At 48.6% G+C, this 24096-nt stretch overlaps 1 long non-coding RNA gene across 1 annotated transcript in view; it reads right to left on the bottom strand.

The window, feature by feature from the left end:
* Positions 1–1701: 1701 nt before the first annotated feature.
* The window catches only part of LOC119950840, a 28320-nt gene continuing 5925 nt past the window's right edge, over positions 1702–24096 (bottom strand). The window contains exons 2-4 of the long non-coding RNA XR_005457442.1: positions 9432–9547; positions 7630–7739; positions 1702–2326 (exon numbers count right to left, since the gene is read on the bottom strand). This is a non-coding gene — a long non-coding RNA (uncharacterized LOC119950840). The remainder of the gene's footprint in view (positions 2327–7629; positions 7740–9431; positions 9548–24096) is intronic.

The raw sequence follows: 24096 nt of genomic DNA, 5'->3' as shown, positions 1-24096 counted from the left end.
GAAGGGGGTAGCAAGGACGGTGTCGAGGGTGGTGGGATCCAGGGTCAAGCCAGGCTGGGGACTCGCAATTTCTGGGGTTGCATTGGAGCCGGGAGTGCAGGAGGCGAAAGAGGCCGGTGTTCTGGCCTTTGCGTCCCTAGTAGCCCGGCGGAGGATGCTTCTTCAGTGGAAGGATGCTAGGCCCCCAAGCGTGGAGGCCTGGGTCAACGATATGGCGGGGTTTATTAAATTGGAGAGGGTGAAATTTGCCCTGAGGGGATCAGTACAAGGGTTCTTTAGGCAGTGGCAGCCTTTCCTGGACTTCCTGGTGGAACAGTAGGGAAATAGGCCAGCAGCAGCAGCAACCCGGGGTGGGGGGGGGCTTTGGTTCGGTGGGAGGGAGAACTGTGTACATGGGTTTGTGGGATGTGGCGGGTGTTATCTCTTTCCCTTTTGTTGTTTGCTTTTTTTTCTTCTTTTTTTTCTCTTTCTTTGATTGCAGTTGCTTTTGTAGTTGGGGGGGGGGGGGGGGGGGGGGGGTGTTGTTCTTGGGTTTTTACCATGGTTGTTTTGTTAATATTGTTTTGTTTATATTTTGTGAAAATCTTAATAAAAATTATTTTTTAAAAAAAATACTTCCCCTTATCCAGACTCTCTCTCTGTGAGAGTCGACTTTCCTGGAGGACAGAGAGCACAAATAAAGCCATGGCTCAGTACTGCCCTAATTCACTCTGGAGCTGGAACTCTTCATTCTTCAATAACGTCACGTAAGCCATCATTTTTGAATGTTTAACTTGTTCATATCTGCCTTTTTATTAGTACCCACAGCCATTACATAACTTTATGTTGAGTCATAAAATATAGAAATCTATTACTGCATGCAAAATTACAGTTATAGATGGATCTTATAAATTGATCTAAATATGAAATATAATGGAGTGTTAAAAGTTTCATCCAGTATTCACATTGTTCAAAAGCAAAACAGCTTCTTAAAATTTTCTTAAGAAGGCCTGTTTAATTCACAGGATCAGTTAAAATTGTTGTATTCAGGCACAGTATATTTTTTGCTGCCCTTCGTCAAATACTATTAGTCAGCCTTGCGTTTCTGCCGTGTTCTTTCTTAATTTCAGTGGGAGATTGGTGTCATCCTCCCCCCCCCCCCCCATTGGCTATTGCCAATATTTCTCTGGCGGTTTTGCTGGTCATCTCATAGAGCCCTGCGAGGATTCCAAGGCTAAATCAAAGTCGCCACAGCTTTGCACTTTGAGGGGGGAGAGCTGACTGGTGGTGATTTAACCTGAGGGTCACTATACCTCAGGCGAGGGGGAAGGTTGAGAAGGCCGTACTGGATACCCTCAGCCGGCATGGGAATTGAACCCACGCTGTTTGCATTGCTCTGCATCGTGAACCAGCCGTCCAGCCAACTGAGCTAAACCGACCCCTATTCCAGGTGAGAAATCAATATATTCAGAATCGTATCATGCTTGGAATCTGAGCTCCTTCCTCATTTAAGGCAGCAGACTGAGCTCAGGAGGGACGATCAGGCACTTTGGGTGTGTTTATGTCAACCATGACACCCCAGTACAGAAAACAACCTTACATTGCAGAACTAGCTTAGTGATAGAAACTGGGCGGCATGGACAAGCTGGGCCAAAGGGCCTGCTTCCATGACTTTATGAGCAGCCATTTTTGATGATTGAGCTGGGCAGAGGGGACTGGGGGGGGGGGGGGGGGGGGGGGGGAGAGCGTGGTAGATTTGTAGAATACTTCATCAGCAAGCACCACTGCCTCCTACAGTGGGCAGGAGGAGGTGGTGGCTGGAGTGGATGTGGTTTGGGCAAGGGGAGGTGATAATATGGTGGAAAAGTTGTATCTCTGCCAAAGGGCTAAATCTGTAGAGGTTTGCTGTTCAATGTGAATGGAACTCTAGCTTATCAGGAATTCTCTACATTTTTCCGAGGTCAAGATGGGTATTTGTGATGGAAACCGGAATCGAACAACAAAATTCACAAGCATAAGGAGATAAAACAAGCACTTAGACAATCCTGTTGGAATAACACAAATTCTGCTCTTTGTCAGTTAGTGGTAATATAGAATAACTTGTCGAGTCGCCCTGTGCAATCACAGAAAAGGTAAACAAACTCAATCTCCAGTGTTGCTGTGCTGCCTTCCAACAAGCTGGGCTGGACTGCAATGAAAATAAAGTTCCAGAGACTCCTGGACGTGAGGTCAAAGCACTCGTGCAGTAATGTCAACGGTGATAAATTCATAGCGCTGTCCCAGAGGCTGCTTCCGGATCAACCAGTCACTGATGGTTAGACGTTGTCAGCTCTTTGGGCAGGATTATCTGGAAGGATATGGAGAAATATGAGATCAGCAGAAACATCATTCAATAGCGATTTACAAAGTCAATGTCCCCTGGCCCCTATATTCAAATTGAGTGATCAAGACAGCAGCTGTCTATTGAATTTAATTGAATTAGATTTATTGCCACTGTGCCGAGGTACAGTGAAAAGTATTGTTCTGTGTACAGTCCAGACAGTCATTCTATACATGACGGTTATAAGAAACCAAAGAGAAAATGCTGGAAAATCTCAGCAGGTCTGGCAGCATCTGTAGGGAGAGAAAAAAGCTAATGTTTCGAGTCCAGGTGACCCTCTGTCAAAGCTAAATGACAGAGAAAGCGGGAAATATTTATACTGTGGAGTGAGAGAATGAAAGATGAGTCATAGCCACAGAAACCCAGGGGAACCGGATGCTAATAGCCACAGAAACCAAGGGAACAAAGTGCTAATGGCAGTCCCCAGAGAGAACAAAAGGTGTGAAAGGCCAAACAGCAGAGGAACTAATATCAGAGGGTAAACTGTGACAGATGTAGATGTGGGGGGAGGGGAAGGGAAGGGGAGAAAAGTTAAAGAAAGGGGGATAAGATGGGGGGGGGGGGGGGGAGTTAAAAATATATAAAGAAAGACAAAGAAAGAAATGGTAAAAGGCAGTTAAAATGAAATGGGATGAAAACAAAGGGGTCAAGGTGGGCGAGAGCTAATCATCTGAAGTTGTTGAATTCGACATGGAGACCAGAAGGCTGTAGTGTGCCTAACCAAAAGTTGAGATCTTATTCCTCTAGTTTGGGTTGAGCTTCTCTAGAACATTGCACGCAACAGGCCAAGAACATGTGGGTATGGGAGCATGGTCTTGTGTTGAAATGGCAAGCAACGGGAAGGTCAGGGTCCTGAATGCGCACAGACCGAAGATGCTCAGCAAAGCGATCACCCAGTCTGCGTTTGGTCTCTCCGATATGGAGGAGACCACATTGGGAGCAGCGAATGCAGTAGACCAAATTGGAAGAGGTGCAAGTGAAACACTGCTTAATCTGGAATGCGTGTTTTGGGCCTGGGATGTTAAGCATGGAAGAGGTAAAGGGGCAGGTGTTACAACTTCTGCGATTGCATGGGAAGATCCCATGGGTGATGGGAGAGGTGTTGGGTATGGTGGAGTGGACTAGATTATCATGGAGGGAACGGTCTCTGCGGAATGTTGACAGAGGGAGTGAAGGGAAGATGTGTTTGGTAATAAGTTAAATATTAAAATATTACGGTTATAAGAGATGTAGGAAGAGGATTTGTATGAGAGAGCTCACAGAGAGTCGCCACGCTCCAGCGCCATCTTGAGATCAGTGTAACAGCTAGCTCCACATGAATGTGGCCTTGATGAAACACCTTTACATAGAAAGCTTTCTCTGCCCTGTGCCTCAATATGGCTGGGAGATTTAATGGAGTTTGTAAGTCTAAAGAAGGTTAAACTTAGTTTAAGAGAAATGAGGAGGGGTTTCATAAAATATGGTGTTTGTTTATATCTCACTTTAAGGAACTAACCTCAGTCGGCAGTTACAATGGGATAACAATAACAATAGTTAGTTAATTGTTTTCAGGTTGAGGAAAAGATTGTAAAATTTTTATTAAATATGTGTAATGTAATTTATAAGAAAAATTTTGAAAGAGCCGATAAAAATATTTAAAAAAAAGCTTAGCAAGGGGAAGAAAAAAAAGAGCCAACAGATTGACTGTGCTGACATGATTGAATATCTTGCATAGAGCGTGCATTCCTATTTCACTATTTAGACTTCCTTATCAAATTTATCACAACAAAATCCTATCTTAATGTGTCAACATTTGTCTTCTTAATGAACCATTCAAATCACTCTCAATGCTTTTAGTAAAGCATTTTGACACATCTGTACAAACATGTAAAATAGGAACTGGAATAGGCCATTCGGCCCCTCGAGCCTGCTCTTAGATACCAGTCTAAATGTATCAATTTTTGTTTTGCCATTCCAACTGTTTACTTGAAGATTTTAGCATGTCCCAATTTTTTATAAATGAAAGACCTTAACAAAACTGAAGTCAATGGAAATCTCTTCTCCTTTGTCTCGTCTGCCTTTGCTGTTTCACTTTAACCAGTACATAGATTGGATTAAAGTCTATCTAATTTCTTTGTTGACCTTCTTGACCTTTTCCAAGACTGTGAAGAGAATCAACAATGATAACGAGGCTAGCTGTTCAATGGGGTCAAAAGTTTGAACACCCAGAGCTACATTAGATATCGGAAGGGGTGCGAGGAAGAATTGGCACAAAGGTTATTAAGGCGATTGGGTAGATTATGGGGATGATCTTTGAAGGGAACAGTGTAAATGGGAAGGGGGGTGCAAATCAATTACTTTTTTTAAAAGAGAAAGAAGGCTGGTGAGAGTTTGGAATGTTATATGCCTCGAACATATGCCTGGACAGCAAACAAAGAGACAATTTTATTAATATCAATTAATATATTTGAGATGTGGATGAGGAAGACATTCCTCATCTTCCACACAGAAAGGTTAATGAGCAAGAGCTGGAAATGGCTGGAGAAAAGAGAAAATTCGTGCACAATATCAAACAGAGAAATATACAGGGCTGGATTCTCTGTCGGGATCCTCCATTTTGCCGGCAGAGCACCTACGCTCACCAATTTCTCGACGGGATGGCCACAATATGAATCCCCATTGGCCAGCTGCCGGACGGAGGATCCCACTGCTGGTTGGGGGGGGGGGGGGGGGGGGGGGGGGGGGGGGCGTGCCAGAAAATGGGTGTGGCGGGACCTTTAATCTAATTATTAGAGCAGAAGGCAGATGGACAGTTACTGGATTGGATTTGTTCATTGTCACATGCACTGAGGTACAGTGAAAAGTATTTTTTTGCGAGCAGCTCAACAGATCATTAAGTACATGGAAAGAAAAGGGAATAAAAGAAAATACATAATTGGGCAACGCAAGGTATGATCCACAGGGAGATGATGGTCCACAGAAAATAGAGGAGAAAGTGAATGCCAGACATAATGGACTGGGTACAGTTGACCATTGTGGAATGTGGAGATCCATGGCAGCTAATCTTCTGGGAAGAATGAATAAATGAGATAAGGTAGATGGGGATAAACCCATCCCATTGGCTGATGGTCATTGAAGGGCTGTTAGACACAGATTTCAGGTTTAGTGCATGAGATGGAGGGGGAAGTGAGGAACTTGGAGTTTGCTGACTGGGAGGGTGGTGGAAGAAGAGATGATAGGCGTGATTCAACTAATTGGGAACTAAGTCCCAAAGCGAGCGAGCAGTGGCTTCACATAGCCCCATTTTATACACTGGGGAGCTCTGCTCGCCGAACTCCCCACTGTAGTGAGAGATAAGGATGTAACTGAAGCAAACTTGCCCCTTCCAGTCCGAACACGCTATGGGAGGGTTCCCGACCGCACCCCCCACTCTTCAACCCCTCCCTACTCCTTAAACCCCCCCGACCACCCCTACTCCTCAACCCCTCCCCACTTCTCAACCCCCCCCACTCTTCAACCACCCCCATTCCTCAACCCCTCCCCACTCCTCAAACCCCCCCATACCACACCCCACTCCTCAACCCCCCCTCTCAACCCCTCCCCACTCCTCAAACCCCCCCTCCCAACTCTTGTACATGCAGAAGATGCCTGCTTAGTGGTGCCAACCTGACATTGCTCATGCCAGCCAGCAGTGCCACCTGGGTGAGCACCTTGGTAGTGCCAGGCTGGCATTGCCAGGGTGCCCAAGTGCACCAGCAGTACCAGGGTACCACCCTGCCCAAAGGGCATGCATCTGGGGGCCTCTGATCCCCTAGGAGACCCCCACAGTTGCCATTCCATCTGGTCCCATTTGGGGAGACCCCCAGGAGTGCAGTGCCGTGCCATTCCATCTGGTCCCGTTTTGGAGTCCAGTACAGAACAGCACTCGCTCAAGGTCTCTGAGGTGAAGGGGGTGAATTCCAAAGCATCAGGTACCTCAGAATCTGCACATTAGCTGTCTCGCTTGAATAAGCAGATTTGCCAAAAAGTGCGTTTACATCGTAACATCTCGCGAGATTGCGTTGGATGTTGCGAGCCGTATAGATCCCGGAAGCGAGGTCTCCTGGATTTTATCAGCAAGCTGCTTTTCGGGTGCAGCATGGCCATTGGTTCACGCCTGATGAGTGACTCCAAAAGGAAATTGTTCAGGAGCTTGGACAAAATTATCCTGTAAACCGACAGGACCCGAGCGGCAGTGTGGGATTGATTGAGTTGTTCCATAGGGAGACAGCATGGAGTCGATACACAGCTACATAGAAGATAGGAGCAGGAGGAGGCCTTTTGGCCCTTCGAGCCTGCTCCGCCATTCATCACAATCATGGCTGATCATTGAACTCAGTAGCCTAATCCTGCTTTCTCCCCATAGCCTTTGATCCCATTCTCCCCAAGTGCTATATCCAGCCGCCTCTTGAATATATTCAAAGTTTTAGCATCAACTACTTCCTGTCGTAATGAATTCCACAGGCTCACCATTCTTTGTGTGAAGAAATGTCTCCTTATCTCTGTCCGAAATGGTTTACCCTGAGTCCTCAGACTGTGACCCCTGGTTCTGGACACACCCATCATTGGTAACACCTGCCCTGCATCTACCCTGTCTAGTCTTGTTAGAATTTTATAAATCTCTATGAGATCCCCCTCATTCTTCTGAACTCCCGCGAGAACAATCCCAACCTAGTCAATCTCTCATATGACAATCCCGCCATTCCTGGAATTAGTCTAGTAAACCTTCACTGCACTCCCTCGAGAGCAAGAACATCCTTCCTCAGAGGAGACCAAAACTGCACACAATACTCCAAGTGTGGCCTCACCAAGGCCCTGTACAATTGCAGCAACACATCCCTGCTTCTATACTTGAAACCTCTTGCAATGAAGGCCAACATACCATTAGCCTTCTTTACCGCCTGCTGCTCCTACATGGTTACCTTCAGCGAATGGTGCACAAGGACACCCAGGTCCCGCTGCACACTCCCCTCTCCCAATTTACAACCGTTCAGGTAGTAATCTGCCTTCCTGTTTTTGCTTCCAAAATGAATAACCTCACACTTATCCAAATTATACTGCATCTGCCATTGGTTTGCCCACTCGCCCAAACTGTTGAGATCTTGCTGTAGGATCCCTGCATCCTCGTCACAATTCACCCTCCGTCCTAATTTGGCATCATATGGTCATAATGAGTCGATGGGCATAAGGCCTGTCTTGCAAATGTCTCTGAAACACCTTGGCATGGATGGCAGCTGAGAGATGACGCTTACTTTACCGGATGGGTCAGGGCGAATGGCTCCAGTCACATTTCCTGTTCAGACCCCATACACTGGCAGAGGTTGTCTCCATCATCAGAGAATTGCTGCTTCCATCTTCTGGTCTAAAGATGGAAAGAGATTAGTTCAGAACGGTCTCTCTGCAATTCCGATCCATCTCCATGGCCCAGGTAGGCAATGTTTAGCTCACACTGTGAGCATGTATGGGCTGGCGAGTGGAGATGTCTCTCAGGCTGTTCATTACGCCTGAGTCTAACACTGGATTTAGTTCATATTCATGAAGAAATGTGACCAGGTAACAGGATGTGGGTGAACTTTCGTTGACCCCAGAAACCTCGGTGTGTCCAACACCAGAGGACACTGGCATACAGAGCCTGGAACTGGACACCACGATGTAGAATGCAGCAATTCCTCTTCCTGCAGTAGTGTCCAGAGAAAGGGGTCGAACAATGTCAGGAGGGTGCTGTGAATAATCCACACACAGTATCTGTCACCCCCACTTCAGAACATTGCGCAGGATCTCCTCTGACTGGAGACCTCACAGTGCATCATCCCTCCCGCCCCCTCCTCCTGGATACACAAGGCGTCCTCCACCCTCTCCATCCCCACTACCTCGATGACACACAGCATTCCAACAAATATACACACTGCCTTAACGCCAGTCCTCGTCTTTCCACCTTTCACCTTGATGATCCCTGCATGCGAACTGGCCATTCCATCACACAGTCTCATCGAATACCTGGGGTGGCGGAGGTGGGAACGATGAGGGGGGGGGGCACAGTAGCAGTGTGCGCTGGCTGAACCGCAGGCCCATGAGACATGCCCATCCAAAATGTCCACCCATTCCACCCCTCCAACTTCACCCCCTGTTTGGCCAGCCCAGACCAGCCTACCCCTCACACCCGCCTGACAGAGCACTGAGGCAGGTTTTAACATTGTGCACAGGTATTTAATGTGAAAGCATATATGCAGGTTTGCACCCTAGCCCCTATCACTAAACTGTGCCTTGCATCCTTGCCGACTTAACCGGTGTCTACTTTTCTGGTCTTACATGCCCTTACATGATCCCCAGGCAGTACATCAGGAGTGGAGGTGGCCTGCTGTGATTCCCGCCCTGCATCGAGGGGCCCCATTGGCGGGCGTCTTCTGGGGTGACCAGGCCTGGGTAGGCCTTGGTGCTCGGGTGTCCCAAGTGGCATGGTGCTGCCCTGTTTTGCCTGCTGCAAACCAGATGCACCAGGGACAGGAGGGTGGGGAATCCGAGGTGCTGCATTGATCTGGCACCTCCCCTGAGAGAGACACTGGCACGGGCCCCATCACCTCCTCCTCCCTCAGGGTGCCTGATGGGCCCTGGGCTACTCCATGGGAAGGGGGTGCGAGCGGAGCTATCCCCTGATTGAGGGCAGCACGGTAGCATTGTGGATAGCACAATCGCTTCACAGCTCCAGGGTCCCAGATTCGATTCCAGCTTGGGTCACTGTCTGTGCGGAGTCTGCATGCCCTCCCCGTGTGTGCGTGGGTTTCCTCCGGGTGCTCTGGTTTCCTCCCACAGTCCAAAGATGTGCAGGTTAGGTGGATTGGCCATGATAAATTGCCCTTAGTGTCCAAAATTGCCCTTAGAGTTGGGTGGGGTTACTGGGTTGTGGGGATAGGGTGGAGGTGTTGACCTTGGGTAGGGTGCTCTTTCCAACAGCCGGTGAAGACTTGATGGGCCGAATGGCCTCCTTCTGCACTGTAAATTCTATGAATTGCTGTGGGAATACAGGGCAAGGCACAAAGCAAGACATTATCCTTACCTATAAAGCTGCGGGCAGGATCTCTTTAACATGCTGGAGGATTCTCGGACTGGACGATTCTTTAATTTAGAATTCTTAAGCAGGACCTTGACTTTCCCACTGGCCTGGCCTTCTGCCTGAAATGAACACCAAAAAAGGTTAGGCAATGTTCCAAGTGACATTTTAAAAAACAACACAAAATGCGCAGCAGGTCTGGCAGCATCTGTTGAGAGAGAAACAGCGTTAACGGCCAGGTAAATGACCTTTCACCAGAACTGGAATTAATTGGAAACGTGATAGGTTTTAAGTAAGTGAAAAGGAGGAGGGAGGGGAAATGATATAAAGGGAAGGCCTGTGATAGGCTGGAAGGCAGGAGCGATTAAATGGACGAGTTGTTAGTGCAGGGTCAAAGGGAATGAAGCAAAAGACGTGCTGTGAGAACGGTACGGTGGCACAGTGGTTAGCAATGGGCAGTTAACACTGCTGCCTCGCAGCCCCTAGGAACCAGGTTCAATTCCGGCCCAGGCTGACGGTCTGTGTGGAGTTTGCAAGTTCTCCCTGTGTCTGCATGGGCTTCCTCCGGGTGCTCCGGTTTCCTCCCACAATCCAAAGGTGTGCAGGTTAGGTGGATTGGCCATGCTAAATTGCCCCATAGTGTCCAAGATGTTAAGTAGGGTTACAAGGATAGGGTCGGAGAGTGGGTTTAAGTAGGGTGCTCTTTCCAAGGGCTGGTGCAGACTCAATGGACTGATCGGCCTCCTTCTGCACTGTAGGGATTCTATGAGAGAAGGGTGTGCATGGTCTTGACCTAGAAAGAGTACACTAAGGAAAATGTATAATTCCTTTAAAATGTTCATGGAATCTGTAATTGTTTTTAAGAATGTTTGAAAAATTATTTTTAATAGTTTGCAGCAGTTGTAAAACAATCAATTATAATTTTATTGGATAATAAACACTGGTCCATGTGACCTGGGGCACTCCTGACCTGGAAGCAGTATCAAGAGCAAGAAAATTAATGCACAGATGCCATGTGACCAGACACAAAGGAGAGGTACAAGCAGAGGAACTGGAAGAAAGCACAGATATGACTTAAAGAGAGACAGAAAGAGCAACATGGGGTATTCTTGTGAGGAGAAGAAGTAAATCATTCTGTTTGGCAGAAACAAAAAAGACAGGAGTTCTTGGAGGTGCCATGTAAGCTGGCTAAAGAGTATTAAAACTTGGAAAGCTGTGGGGCAGCACGGTAGCATTGTGGATAGCACAATCACTTCACAGCTCCAGGGTCCCAGGTTCGATTCCGGCTTGGGTCACTGTCTGTGCGGAGTCTGCACATCCTCCCCGTGTGTGCGTGGGTTTCCTCCGGGTGCTCCGGTTTCCTCCCACAGTCCAAAAATGTGCAGGTTAGGTGGATTGGCCATGATAAATTGCCCTTAGTGTTGGGTGGGGTTACTGGGTTATGGGGATAGGGTGGAGGTGTTAACCTTGGGTAGGGTGCTCTTTCCAGGAGCCGGTGCAGACTCGATGGGCCGAATGGCCTCCTTCTGCACTATAAATTCTATGATCTATGATCAATAGCTTGGAGATGCTAAAGAACTGACTATTTCCCCACAAGTAGCCAAACCATAAACCAAGGTGTTGTTGGTTTGTTTAAAAGGAATTCTGGAAAGCCACACAATCAGGATGTCATGATCATAGGAAGAGAGGGTTTGGAAAGGTTTGGGTGTGTACAAGAGGGCTTGTACTTATGTGCATTGCTGATGATAACCATTGCTATGAAACTCGAAGGTGAAAGCTGTTGTTGGATAGATCTCCTGATCTACCCTGAATGAATAACGAAGAGGATATTGGAGAACTGTGTAGCTATGTAATGCCAAAAATACTGAAGAGAAATGCTTGTGATTGTGCAAGACATATCTTTGTTGTATCGGCTATTTAAAGTGAATTTTATCTTTTTTATTTGAAGTATCATTTGCTAATTAACTTATGTTTAATTTATGTTTGTTCCAATCTGTGATAAAGTAAAATCTACAAAAGTGAGTCTCATTGGTAATTTCATCAAACAACAAAGAAAAGCACAGGAACAGGCCCTTTGGCCCTTCAAGCCTGTGCCGACCATGCTGCCCGTCGAAACTAAAATCTTCTACACTTCTGGGCTCCGTACCCCTCTATTCCCATCCTATTCATGTATTTGTCAAGGTGCCCCTTAAACTTCACTATCGCCCGTGCTTCCACCACCTCCTCCGGCAGCGAGTTCCAGGTACCCACTACCCTCTGTATAAAACATTTGCCTCGTATATCTCCTCTAAACTTTGCCCCTCGCACCTTAAACCTATGCCCCCTAGTAATTGACCCCTCTACCCTGGAAAAAAGTCTCTGACTATCCACTCTCTGTCTTAAGGGCAGCATGGTAACACAAGTGGATAGCACTGTGACTTCACAGCACCAGGATCCCAGGTTCAATTCCCCGCTGGGTCACAGTCTGGTGCAGAGTCTGCACGTTTTCCCTGTATCTGCATGGGTTTCCTTCGGGTACTCCGGTTTCCTCCCACAGTCCAAAGACTTGGGTCACTGTCTGTGCGGAGTCTGCATGTCCTCCCCGTGTGTGCGTGGGTTTCCTCCGGGTGCTCTGGTTTCCTCCCACAGTCCACAGTCCAAAGATGTGCAGGTTAGGAGGATTGGCCATGATAAATTGCCCTTGGTGTCCAAAAAAGGTTAGGAGGGGTTATTGGGTTACGGGGATAGGGTGGAAGTGTGGGCTTAAGTGGGTCGGTGCAGACTCGATGGGCCGAATGGCCTCCTTCTGCACTGTATGTTCTATGTTTTTTTTCCAAATGCATTTTATTCAAACCTGTATCAAAGTAGGTTACAGCAAATAAACACCCCGGGAAACATTCTTCCCAACAATCAACTATACAACTTGTACAGATTTTTCTCCTTTTTCACGCTGCCTCCCAATCACCCACCCCCCCACCCCCCTGCGACAAACAACTCCTCAAACACGGTCACAAATATCCCCCACCTTTTCTCAAACTCCCCTGCTGAGCCCCTTAACTCATACTTTATCTTCTCTAACCGCAGGAAGTCATACAGGTCACCCAACCATGCTGCTACCCCCGGTGGCGATGCCGACTGCCACTCCAGCAAAATTTGTCGCCGTGCAATCAGAGAGGCGAAGGCCAAGACATCGGCCTTCCTCCTCTCCACGAGCTCCGGCTTCTCTGAAACCCCAAATATCGCCACCAAAGGCTCCACTATCCTGGCTGAGACTACGAACACTCCCGCCCTGAATCTTTCCAATTTTTCACAACCCCAAAACATGTGCGCATGATTCTCTGGCCCCCACCCACATCTCTCACACTCATCTGCTACCCCCGGAAAGAACCCATTAATTCTCGCCCGAGTCATATGCACCCTGTTCACCACCTTAAACTGTATCAGGTTCATCCTTGCACAAGAGGAAATCCCGTTTACCCTTTGCAGTGCCTCACTCCATACTCCCCAATTGATCTCCATTCCCAACTCCGCTTCCCATTTCTCCTTGAACTTCACAACCCGCTCGCCTCCCTGTTCCCCCAGCCACTTATATATATCCCCAATTCTTCCCTCCCCTTCCACATCCGGAAGCAGCAGTCGCTCCAGCAGGGTGTATCCTGGCAATCTATGGAACCGCTTCCAGACCTTTCATGCAAAGTCCCTAACCTGTAGATACCTGAACTCACTACCCCATGGCATCTCTACCCTCTCCCTTAGCTCCTCCAGACTGGCGAACCCTTCCTCCAAATACAAATCCCTCACCTTGACCAGCCCCACTTCCCTCCACCTTCCGTATACACTATCCATCCCCCCCTGGCTCAAACCCATGATTCTCGCACAGCCGACATCTTTTCCATCCTAAAATGCCTCCTCAGCTGATTCCATATCTTCACCGTGGACTGTACCACTGGGCTCCCTGAATACCTACTCTGAGCCATTGGCAATGCTGCCGTCACCATAGCCCTCAAACTAGACCCCTTACAAGATTCCTCCTCCATCCTAACCCACTCTACCCCTTCTCCTTCCCACCACCGCCGCACCTTGTCTACAGTCGTCGCCCAATAATAATGAAGCAGGTTTGGCAACGCCAACCCCCCCCCCCCCCCCCCCCCCCCCGGCCTCTGTAGCAGGGTCCTCCCCACCCTCGGCACCTTCCCCACCCATACAAAGTCAGAGATGATTGTGTCCACTTTCCGAAAAAAGGCCTTTGGTATAAATATCGGGAGAGCCTGAAAGATAAACAAGAACCTCGGCAGAATATTAATTTCACCACTTGGACCCTCCCCGCCAACGTTAAGTGCAGTGTATCCCACCTCTTAAGATCCTCCCTGGCCTCCTCCACCAACTTCGTTAAGTTACACTTATGGAGCGCCGTCCATTCCCTCAGTACCTGAATCCCCAAGTACCTAAACCTATCCCTCGCTACCGTAAATGGCATCCCACATAAATAAGCCCACTGTGCCAGCTCATTCACCGGGAATACCTCGCTTTTCCCTACATTCAACTTGTATCCCAAGAACCCTCCAAACCTCCCCAACAGGCCCATAATCCTTCCCATACTCTCCAACGGATCCGAAACATATAGCAAGAGGTCATCAGCATAGAGCGACACCCGATGCTCCCTTTGTCCCCTCATTATCCGCTGCCACTCTGCCGACCCCCTGAGAGCCATTGCCAATGGCTCACTGGCCATCGCAAACAGCAGTGGTGACAACGGGCACCCCTGCTTCGTACCCCTGTGTAAGTCAAAGCTTTGTGAGCTCTTATCATTCATCCTCACCCTCGTTCTTGGCGCCACATACAGCAACTGCACCCATGCCACAAATCTCAGCCCAAACTCAAACCTTCCCAAAACGTCGAACAAGTATCGCCACTCCACCCGATCAAATGCTTTCTCTGCGTCCATGGACACCACCCTCTCCGGTACCAGAGCTCTCGACGGATTCATCACCACATTCAACAGCCGTCTTATATTACTCGCGAGCTGCCTGCCCTTCACGAAGCCTGTTTGATGTTCTGCAACCACCCCCGGGACACAATCCTCCATCCTCCCCGTCAACAACTTCGCCAATACTTTCACATCCGTGTTCAATAGTGATCTGGGTCTATACGACCCACATTCCACCGGATCCTTCCCTTTTTTGGGATTTGTGAGATTACTGCCTGCTTCATCGTCTCTGGCAACTCCCCCTTCTCCAGCGCTTCATTAAATGCCCCTAACAGATGTGGTGTCAGGTCCGCTGCAAATTCCTTATAAAATTCTGCCGGGTACCCATCTGGCCCAGGGGCCTTCCCCGACTTCATACCCCTGATACTATCCAGCACCTCCCTCAGCCCCAGGGGCTCCTCCAACGCCTGCCTCTTTGCTTCCTCCACCTGGGGAAATTCCGGCTCATCCAGAAACCACCCCATGTCCCCCTCCTCTCCTCCTGGGTCTGCCTCATAAAGTCGCTGGTAATACTCTCTAAATGCCTCATTTACCTTCCCTGGCTCTGACACCCCATCCCCAGCCCAAGATCTTCAATATTTCCCTGGACGCAGCCTGCCCCTGCAGCTGGTGCGCCAGCATGCGGCTCGCCTTCTCCCCATACTCGTATTGCACCCCTCTTGCCCTATGCAGGTGCCCTACCGCCCTCCCCGTTGTCAGCCTCGCATGTTGCCCCTGCAACTTTTTCCTCCTCGCCAATCCCTCCACGGTGGGCACCCTCCACTATCTCGCTCACTAGACGGTCATGTTCCGCCCTCCTTTCCTTGTTCACACGAACCGGTAATGAGATAATTTCTCCCCGGACCACTGCCTTAAGTGCTTCCCAAAAAATGCCCACCGACACCTCCCCATTCTATTGAACTCCACATTATCCCTAATCGCCAACCGCACCTTATCACAAAAACCTCCATCCGTCAACAACCCCGAGTCAAACCTCCACTCCGGCCTCTCCTCTCGTCCCATAATGAACCGAGATAACTATCCCCGCATACTATGCCCCCTCCACCCAAACCAAAATCTCCCGACTCACTATAAAGTAATCAATCCTAGAATACACCTTATAGTTGTGTGAAAAGAAGGAATACTCCCTTCCCCCGGGTTCTGAAAGCGCCATGGATCCACCATACCCATCCTCTTCATAAACCCCCCCAGCACCCTTGCCATTTGTACCCTACCCATCGACCTGGGGCTCGATCTATCCACCCTCAGCTCCAGGACACAGTTAAAATCTCCTCCCATAATCAACTGGTACGTGGCCAAATCCGGGATTGCTGCCAGCAACCCCCTCATAAAACCCACATCATCCCAATTTGGGGCATACACATTTACCAACACTACCGGTGCCCCTTCCAATACCCCACTCACAATCACATATCTCACACCTGGATCCCTCACCTCCTTCGCACTCACGAATCCCATTTATTTGCTCATTAAAATTCCCACACCCCTTGATTTGAAATCAATCCCCGAGTGAAAAACCTGACCGACCCACCCCTTCCTTAACCTAACCTGGTGCTTCAGACGGAGGTGTGTCTCCTGCAAAAAGACAACCCCCGCTTTCAAGCTCCTGAGGTGCGCGAAGACCCGCGACCTTTTAACCGGCTCATTCAGTCCACGGACGTTCCACGTTACCAACCTTACCGGAGGCTTGCGCCTCCAATCCCCTGTACCATCTGTCATCTTCCCCACATAACTCCTGCCCCTTTAATTCCACTCTGTACCTAGCCCATCCCAGATGGCCCCTTTCTTCGCCCTTGACCATGTCATCTCTCACCCCCTGCCACGTCGCAGAACCCGCCCCCCTGGCGCTTTTCCCTTTCCCCTTCTTCCTCCCCCATTTCCCCTCTCCCTCAGGCCACCCCTCGTGGCCTTCTCCCCCATCATCTCACTTCCGTTCACCAGCATAACCTGCTAGCGCGGCTGCCCCTGCCCAAAGGCACATCCTAATGACCCCCCCCCCCCCCCCCCCCCCCACGCCTCAGCTCAAAGGTGGCGGCCTCCTGCTGGCCTTTCCCTCCCCCACCCAAACAAGGACTTCTTCTGAACTCCAGGTAGCTTTCTCCAAAAGCAAACAAACAGATGTTAAACACAAACAGACCCATAAAACAGGAGGGAGGAATGGGAACATCCATCCCCACATAAACTTTTCACCCCTACAACTCCTTACAATCTCAACATTGAACAGAACCCCCCCCCCCCCCCCCCCACACAATAAAAGGCGAAAATCCCCCAATCCCTACATCCACTTCAAACATGCTCCCGACCATTACATACTGCTAGCACCCTGGTTCCCAAGCATTGCCCACTCAGTTCTCCCCCAGTTTATGCTCCTTAATGAAGTCTTCGGCTGCTTCTGGGGTCTTGAAATAATACTCTCGGCCTCCAAACGTCACCCTTAATGTCGCCGGGTAGAGCACCCCAAACCTGATCTGCCAGCGGTACAGCACTGCCTTGGCCTTGTTGAAACCTGCCCGGCCTTTTTCCAACTCCTGAGTGGGAATAGGAACTTGGTAATTTGGTGCAGGGAGGTACTTCGGTGCAGAGTGGGAGAAGGTGCCTTTTCCCTACTGTTTTGTTCTCTTTCTTCTGGCCTGTGACTGTTCATCTGCAGGGAGAGAACCAGAGAGCATCCTGGGGAGGTAAGTGATTTTTATTTTTATTTTTATTACCTTTTCAAATTGGGGTGGGGGGGGAACTGAAGTGACATCACAGTAAAGCTGTGACCTGATTGGCTGGTTGCGAATCTGCACTAAATTCAAAAATTAAACATTGTTGAACTAATTAAACATCATTAATTAATTACGTAATTATAATTTTGAGGCGTATCTAAGCCAGAGATCGGAGAGTACTGTATTCAGCTTTCACATTTATAGTTGAAATCTAGTGCTAAGAAACATATAGTTAACAGTAACTTTTATTTAAAACATTTTAAAATTTAATTTACTAATTAATTGACGCAATGTCAATTAGAGGGGTGCAGTGCTCGGACTGTGAGATGCGGCAGGTCTGGGAGGCTTCCAGTGTCCCGGATGGCTTCATCTGCAGAAAGTGCACCCAACTGGAGCTCCTCACAGACCGCATGGTTCGGTTGGAGCAGCAGTTGGATGCACTTAGGAGCATGGGGGGGGGGGGGGGGGGGGGGGGGGGAAGAGAGAGAGAGAGAGAGAGAGAGAGAGAGAGAGAGGAGAGAGAGAGAGAGAGAGAGAGGGAGAGATAGCCTATCAGAGGAAAACAGCAGCAGCCAGAGCAGTGGCACCACCTACAGAGACCTGGTTGAGGGAAGGACAGCATTGGCAGCTAAACATTCTAGGATTTAGATGTTTCAGGCAGGATAGAGGGGGATGTAAAAGGGGTGGCAGAGTTGCGCTGCTGGTTAGGGAGAATATCACAGCTGTACTACGGGAGGACACCTCAGAGGGCAGCGACGCTATATGGGTAGAGATCAGGAATAAGAAGGGTGCAGTCACAATATTGGGGATTTACTACAGGCCTCCCAACAGCCAGCAGGAGATAGAGGAGCAGATAGGTAGACAGATTTTGGAAATGAGTAGGGTTGCTGTGATGGGAGACTTCAACTTCCCCAATATTGACTGGGTCTCACTTAGTGCTAGGGGCTTGGACGGGGCAGAGTTTGTAAGCAGCATCCAGGAGGACTTCTTAAAACAATATGTAGATATTGTTCCCTAGTCCAACTAGGGAAGGGGCTATACTGGACCTGGTATTGGGGAATGAGCCCTGCCAGGTGGTAGAAGTTTCAGTAGGGGAGCATTTTGGGGACAGTGACCACAATTCAGTAAGTTTTAAAGTGCTGGTGGACAAGGGTAAGAGTGATCCGAGGGTGAATCAGCTAAATTGGTGGAAAGCTAATTATAACAATATTAGGCCGGAACTGAAGAACCTGGATTGGGGGCGGATGTTTGAGGGTAAATCAGCATCTGACATGTGGGAGGCTTTCAAATGTCAGTTGAAAGGAATTCAGGACCGGCATGTTCCTGTGCGGATAAGCATAAATACGGCAAATTTCGGGAACCTTGGATAACGAGAGATATTGTGGGTCTCGTTAAAAAGAAAAAGGAGGCATTTGTCAGGGCTAGAAGGCTGGGAACAGACAAAGCCTGTGTGGAATATAAGGAAAAGAGGAAGGAACTTAAGCAAGGAGTCAGGAGGGCTAAAAGGGGTCATGAAAAGTCATTGGCAAATTGGGTTAAGGAAAATCCCAAGACTTTTTACACGTACATAAAAAGCAAGAGGGTAGCCAGGGAAAGGGTTGGCCCACTGAAGGATAGGCAAGGGATGTGTGGAGCCAACAGAAATGGGTGAGGTACTAAATGAATACTTTGCATCAGTATTCACCAAAGAGAAGGAATTGGTGGATGTTGAGTCTGGAGAAGGGTGTGTAGATAGTCTGGGTCACATTGAGATCCAAAAAGACGAGGTGTTGAGCGTCTTGAAAAATCTTAAGGTGGATAAGTCCCCAGGGCCTGATGGGATCTACCCCAGAATACTGAAGGAGGCTAGAGAGGAAATTGCTGAGGCCTTGACGGAAATCTTTGGATCCTCACTTTCTTTTAAAAAAGTATTTTTATTAAGGTTTTGCAGAAATTTTCATAATAAAACAGTAGAAACCATAATAACAAAACAAACTAGAGTGAACATTAACATAGTACAAAAAGAGAATATACAATAACAATTAAATAGACATTACCCCACGCGACCCAGTCTTCCCACACCATCCCAATGAAGCACTCACTCCCCCCCACCAGCCCCCACCCCACTCACAGATTGCTGCTGCTGCTGACAATTGAATTTTCCCCGAGAAAGTCGACGAACGGCTGCCACCTCCGAGAGAACCCTAGAGTAGACCCTCTTAAGGCAAACTTTATTTTCTCGAGGCTGAGAAACCCAGCCATGTCGGTAATCTTTGGATCCTCACTGTCTTCAGGTGATGTCCCGGAGGACTGGAGAATAGCCAATGTTGTTCCTTTGTTTAAGAAGGGTAGCAAGGATAATCCAGGGAGGGCTGAAGGGCCTGTTCCTGTGCTGTGCTGTTCTTTGTTCTTTGTTCTAACTCAGCTCCGATGTCCTGATAAATCTGGAAGTTATTTCCCTCGCAGTCGCAGCTATGCTTCTCCCTGGCCCACCGTAGAGTTTTCTCTTTCTCCAGAAATTTATGGAGTCTCACGATCACCGCCCGTGGCGGCTGCCCTGCTCTAGGCTTTTGCCTCAGAGACCTATGCCCTCGGTCCACTTCAGGTGCCTTATCTAGCACCCCTTCTGCCACCAGTCCCGCCAGCATCCTCGAGACGTACCTCGTAGCACTCACACCTTCCATTGTTTCAGGCAGGCCCACTATTCGCAGGTTCTGTCTTCTCGAGGCATTTTCCTGCAACTCCACCTTTGCCCTCAGCGTTTTACAAAGGTCTCCTAGAAGCCTCACCTCCGCCTCCAGAGCCACCACACGATCGCTGTGGTCCGAGATCACTCCTTCAATCTCCCGAATCTGTGACCCCTCCAAACACCTCTCCATTCCATCCAAAGTACTTTTCAGGGGTGCCACAGCTTCTGCAATGGCCTTTGCATGATCCTCATGCATTTCTTTCCTCTGTTTATGGAATTCCTCCTTGATAAAAGTCATCAGTTCCTGTATCTGGGGCTTTACCAGGATGTTGCCTGGTATGGAGGGCATTAGCTATGAGGAGATGTTGAATAAACTTGGCTTGTGCGCACTGGAACGACGGAGATTGAGGGGCTGTACTTTTCTTTGTTCTTTGTTCTTGAGATCTCACGCGATACCGTGATCTGGATCCCGCCCGCAATGGGTGGGATCCAGACTTACATAGTTCAGTGAGCTTAAAAACTCACTTGCCTCTGCAATGCCAGATTTAACAAGCACCTGGGATCTACCAGCCTCGCCAAAGAAACCCCAGCCAGGTGCCATTTAGCACTGGTCCCCACGAATAGGGACTATGTGGAACGGCACTTGGGAGGGGTTCTCCCATGCGATTGGAGGTCCCCGGGTGGTCGGCCTCTGGGCAAGATGGCATCCTGGCATGGCTGATGCCACCTGGGAACATTGCACTTCCAGCCTGGCACCCTGACAATGTCATATGGTCATCCTGGTAGTGCCACCGTGGCACTGTCCGGATGGAACTGCCAAGCAGTGCCAATGTGCCCAGATGGCATTTTGCCCGCACTGGGGATCGGGCCTGGGGGGGGGGGGGGGGGGGGGGGGGTGCCCTGCCCATATGAGGCAGGGTGCGGGGGGTTCTTGAGGACCCCCTTATAGATGAGTTAGGACGTTCCCTGCTGAATGTGAAGTACCAAATCTCAACAAAGAGATTTAATGGAAGCACTCAAAATCATGAGGGACCTGTACATGGGAGAAAAAGTTTCACCCGCTCTGCCTCAGTATCAATATTCCCCTGCTCTCTCTGGAGGCCATTCTGTCCAATCAGACAGCAGCGCTCCCAAGCTGCTGTGATGCATTGAGGGATGGGTGGATATGGAGAAAGTCTCATGTTGCTGAAAGATGTGCTGGTCATGGACAGAAATAGGCTTTGCTGCGATAACTCTACAATTCAATAGCCGCTGGGGCCAACAGTCGAGGTTCACATGTATCGAAAAGCCAGAAGAGCGAACGTCTTTCTGATCATTATTCCTGTGGCAGGTTACAGTTCCACAGATTCCAGCAATCTTCACTATCTTATCAAATATCCTTTCTTCATGTGTGAACCTAGGTTATAACAGGAATTTAGTGAAGGATTTCTGAGTCTATTTCACTCTGCAACCAGTATTCAGTTCCGAATCCTCATGAGATTGATGGTTTGTTTCTATGTGGGTGCAGCCAGAGTCAAGTCCATGGCACCACGAGCGGCTCAGTTACACAGTTCAGAAGAGTAAAGAGGGGTTTGATAGTTAAGACAGACGTTTTTGCCCCAGATATGCCTCCTTAGTGCCAGGGCCAAGGATGCTGCTGGACGACTGCAGAGTACCCTGAGGCGGGGGAGGGTGAACAGCCAGAAGTCGTGGGGCACATTGGTCCAAACGACACAGGCAGAAAGAGGGACGTGGTTTTGCAGTCAGAGATCAGGAAGAAAATGAACCAGCATGATCTCAAAGTTAGTCATCTCTGGATTACTCCCAGTAGCACGTGCAAGTGAGTTCAGGAAAATGAAGATAAGGCCAATGACTGTTTGGCTGGAAAGATGGAGCAGGAGAGCACGGTAGCATGGTGGTTAGCATAAATGCTTCACAGCTCCAGGGTCCCAGGTTCGATTCCCGGCTGGGTCACTGTCTGTGCGGAGTCTGCACGTCCTCCCCGTGTGTGCGTGGGTTTCCTCCGGGTGCTCCGGTTTCCTCCCACAGTCCAAAGATGTGCGGGTTAGGTGGATTGGCCATGCTAAATTGCCCTTAGTGTCCTAAAAAATAAGGTTAATGGGGGGGTTGTTGGGTTACGGGTATAGGGTTGATACGTTGGCTTGAGTAGGGTGATCATTGCTCGGCACAACATCGAGGGCCGAAGGGCCTGTTCTGTGCTGTACTGTTCTAAGTTCTAAGAGAGAGGCTTTTAGATTCCTGGGGCTTTGTGGCTAGCTTGGGGAAGATGGCACCTGTACAAGCCGGACAGGTTGCACCTGAACAGAGCCAGGACCAATTTTCTTGCGGGCTGATTTGCTAGTTCTATTGGGAGGATTTGAACTAACTAGGCAGGGGTGTGGGAACCAGGAGATAATATTAAAGCAAGGAAGTTATAATAATTCTGTATAAACATTGGCTGGCCGAAACTGGAAAATTGTGTCCACTTGAGGTAATGCATTTTGTAAAGACCAATACAAGTGGGAATTATACAGTAATTGGTAGAACCCTTAGGAATATTGACAGGTAGAGGGATCTGGGTGTACAGGTTCACCGATCACTGAAACGGGCAACACAGGTGGAGAAGGTAGTCAAGAAGGCATACGGCATGCTTGCCTTCATCGGTCGGGGCACGGAGTATAAAAATTGGAAAGTCATGCTGCAGCTGTACAGAACCTTAGTTAGGCCACATTAGGAATATTGCATGTAATTCTGGTCGCCACACTACCAGATGGATGTGGATGCTTTGAAGAGGGTAAAGAAGAGGTTTACCAGGAGGTTGCCTGGTCTGGAGGGTATTAGCTATGAGGAGAGGTTGGATAAACTCGGATTGTTTTCACTGGAATGAAGGATGTTGAGAGGCGACTTAATAGAGGTTTGCAAAATGAGGCTGGGGGTCTAATTAATGGGTTTCCAAGCATGAAATTGTGTCTCGGTTTGGCGGGTCCGGGTCCAGGGTGGTATCGTTGACATTCAATTTTATGCTTTTGCTCTGCCTCAGTACATACCTTTGGGGGAGCGTAAAATTCCTCCCTTGTCTTGTTAATCCTCCCAAAATGTATCACCTCACACTTGTCAGGGTTAAATTCTATTTACCACTGTTTTGTCCATTTGACCAGACTGTATCATCCTGAAATCCTCGCTATTTCCTCGCTTTCCTCGCTATTTACCACACCACCAGTTATTTTTGTCTTCTGCAAACTTAATGATCATACCACAGACAGTTGCCAGAGAAAGGGACAGTGTGCAGTTTGGGAACAGAGTTTGTGTTGGGGACCAATCCAAGACTGATGTCTGTTACAGAAAATATAGGCAGTCTCCATTAACTGGAGGAACTGCAGCATTTCTTTCATTGTTAATGTAGCCACGGCTTTATACTCGAGTGCTAGGTTAGTAAGTTGTGACCTGGTACCGTGTCTGCATTGATTGGTGATCTGCATAAATGAGTAGCAATGGCTACAACTCAACTTATCTACACACTCACTTTATCACTGCTTCTAGTAGCAATACTGCATAGTCAGGAGTGTGATGGAATAGTCTAGCTTACCTGGATGAACGTGGCTCCATCAACACTGCAGAAACTCAACACCATCTAGCACAAAGCAGCCCGCTTGCCTGGCACCCTGTACACTACCTTAAATATTCAGTTCCTCCAGCACTGACACACAGCGGCAGCCATGTGTACCATGTGGCAGCCATGTGTACCATGTGGCAGCCATGTGTACCATGTGGCAGCCATGTGTACCGTGTGGCAGCCATGTGTACCAAGGGGCTGGTTTAGCTCACTCGGCTAAATCGCTGGCTTTTAAAGCAGACCAAGCAGGCCAGCAGCACGGTTCGATTCCCGTACCAGCCTCCCCGGACAGGCGCCGGAATGTGGCGACTAGGGGCGTTTCACAGTAACTTCATTGAAGCCTACTCGTGACAATGAGGCTGAGTAGACTGGGACTGTACTCGTTGGAATTTAGAAGGATGAGGGGGGATCTTATAGAAACATTTAAAATTATGAAGGGAATAGATAGGATAGATGCGGGCAGATTGTTTCCACTGACGGGTGACAGCAGAACTAGGGGGCATAGCCTCAAAATAAGGGGAAGTAGATTTAGGACTGAGTTTAGGAGGAACTTCTTCACCCAAAGGGTTGTGAATCTATGGAATTCCTTGCCCAGTGAAGCAGTTGAGGCTCCTTCATTACATGTTTTTAAGGTAAAGATAGATAGTTTTTTGAAGAATAAAGGGATTAAGGGTTATGGTGTTCGGGCCGGAAAGTGGAGCTGAGTCCACAAAAGATCAGCCATGATCTAATTGAAT

This window comes from Scyliorhinus canicula, chromosome 16, assembly GCF_902713615.1.
Source record: "Scyliorhinus canicula chromosome 16, sScyCan1.1, whole genome shotgun sequence".
Classification (NCBI taxonomy): domain Eukaryota; kingdom Metazoa; phylum Chordata; class Chondrichthyes; order Carcharhiniformes; family Scyliorhinidae; genus Scyliorhinus; species Scyliorhinus canicula.
This window is presented reverse-complemented; position numbering and strand designations above follow the sequence as displayed.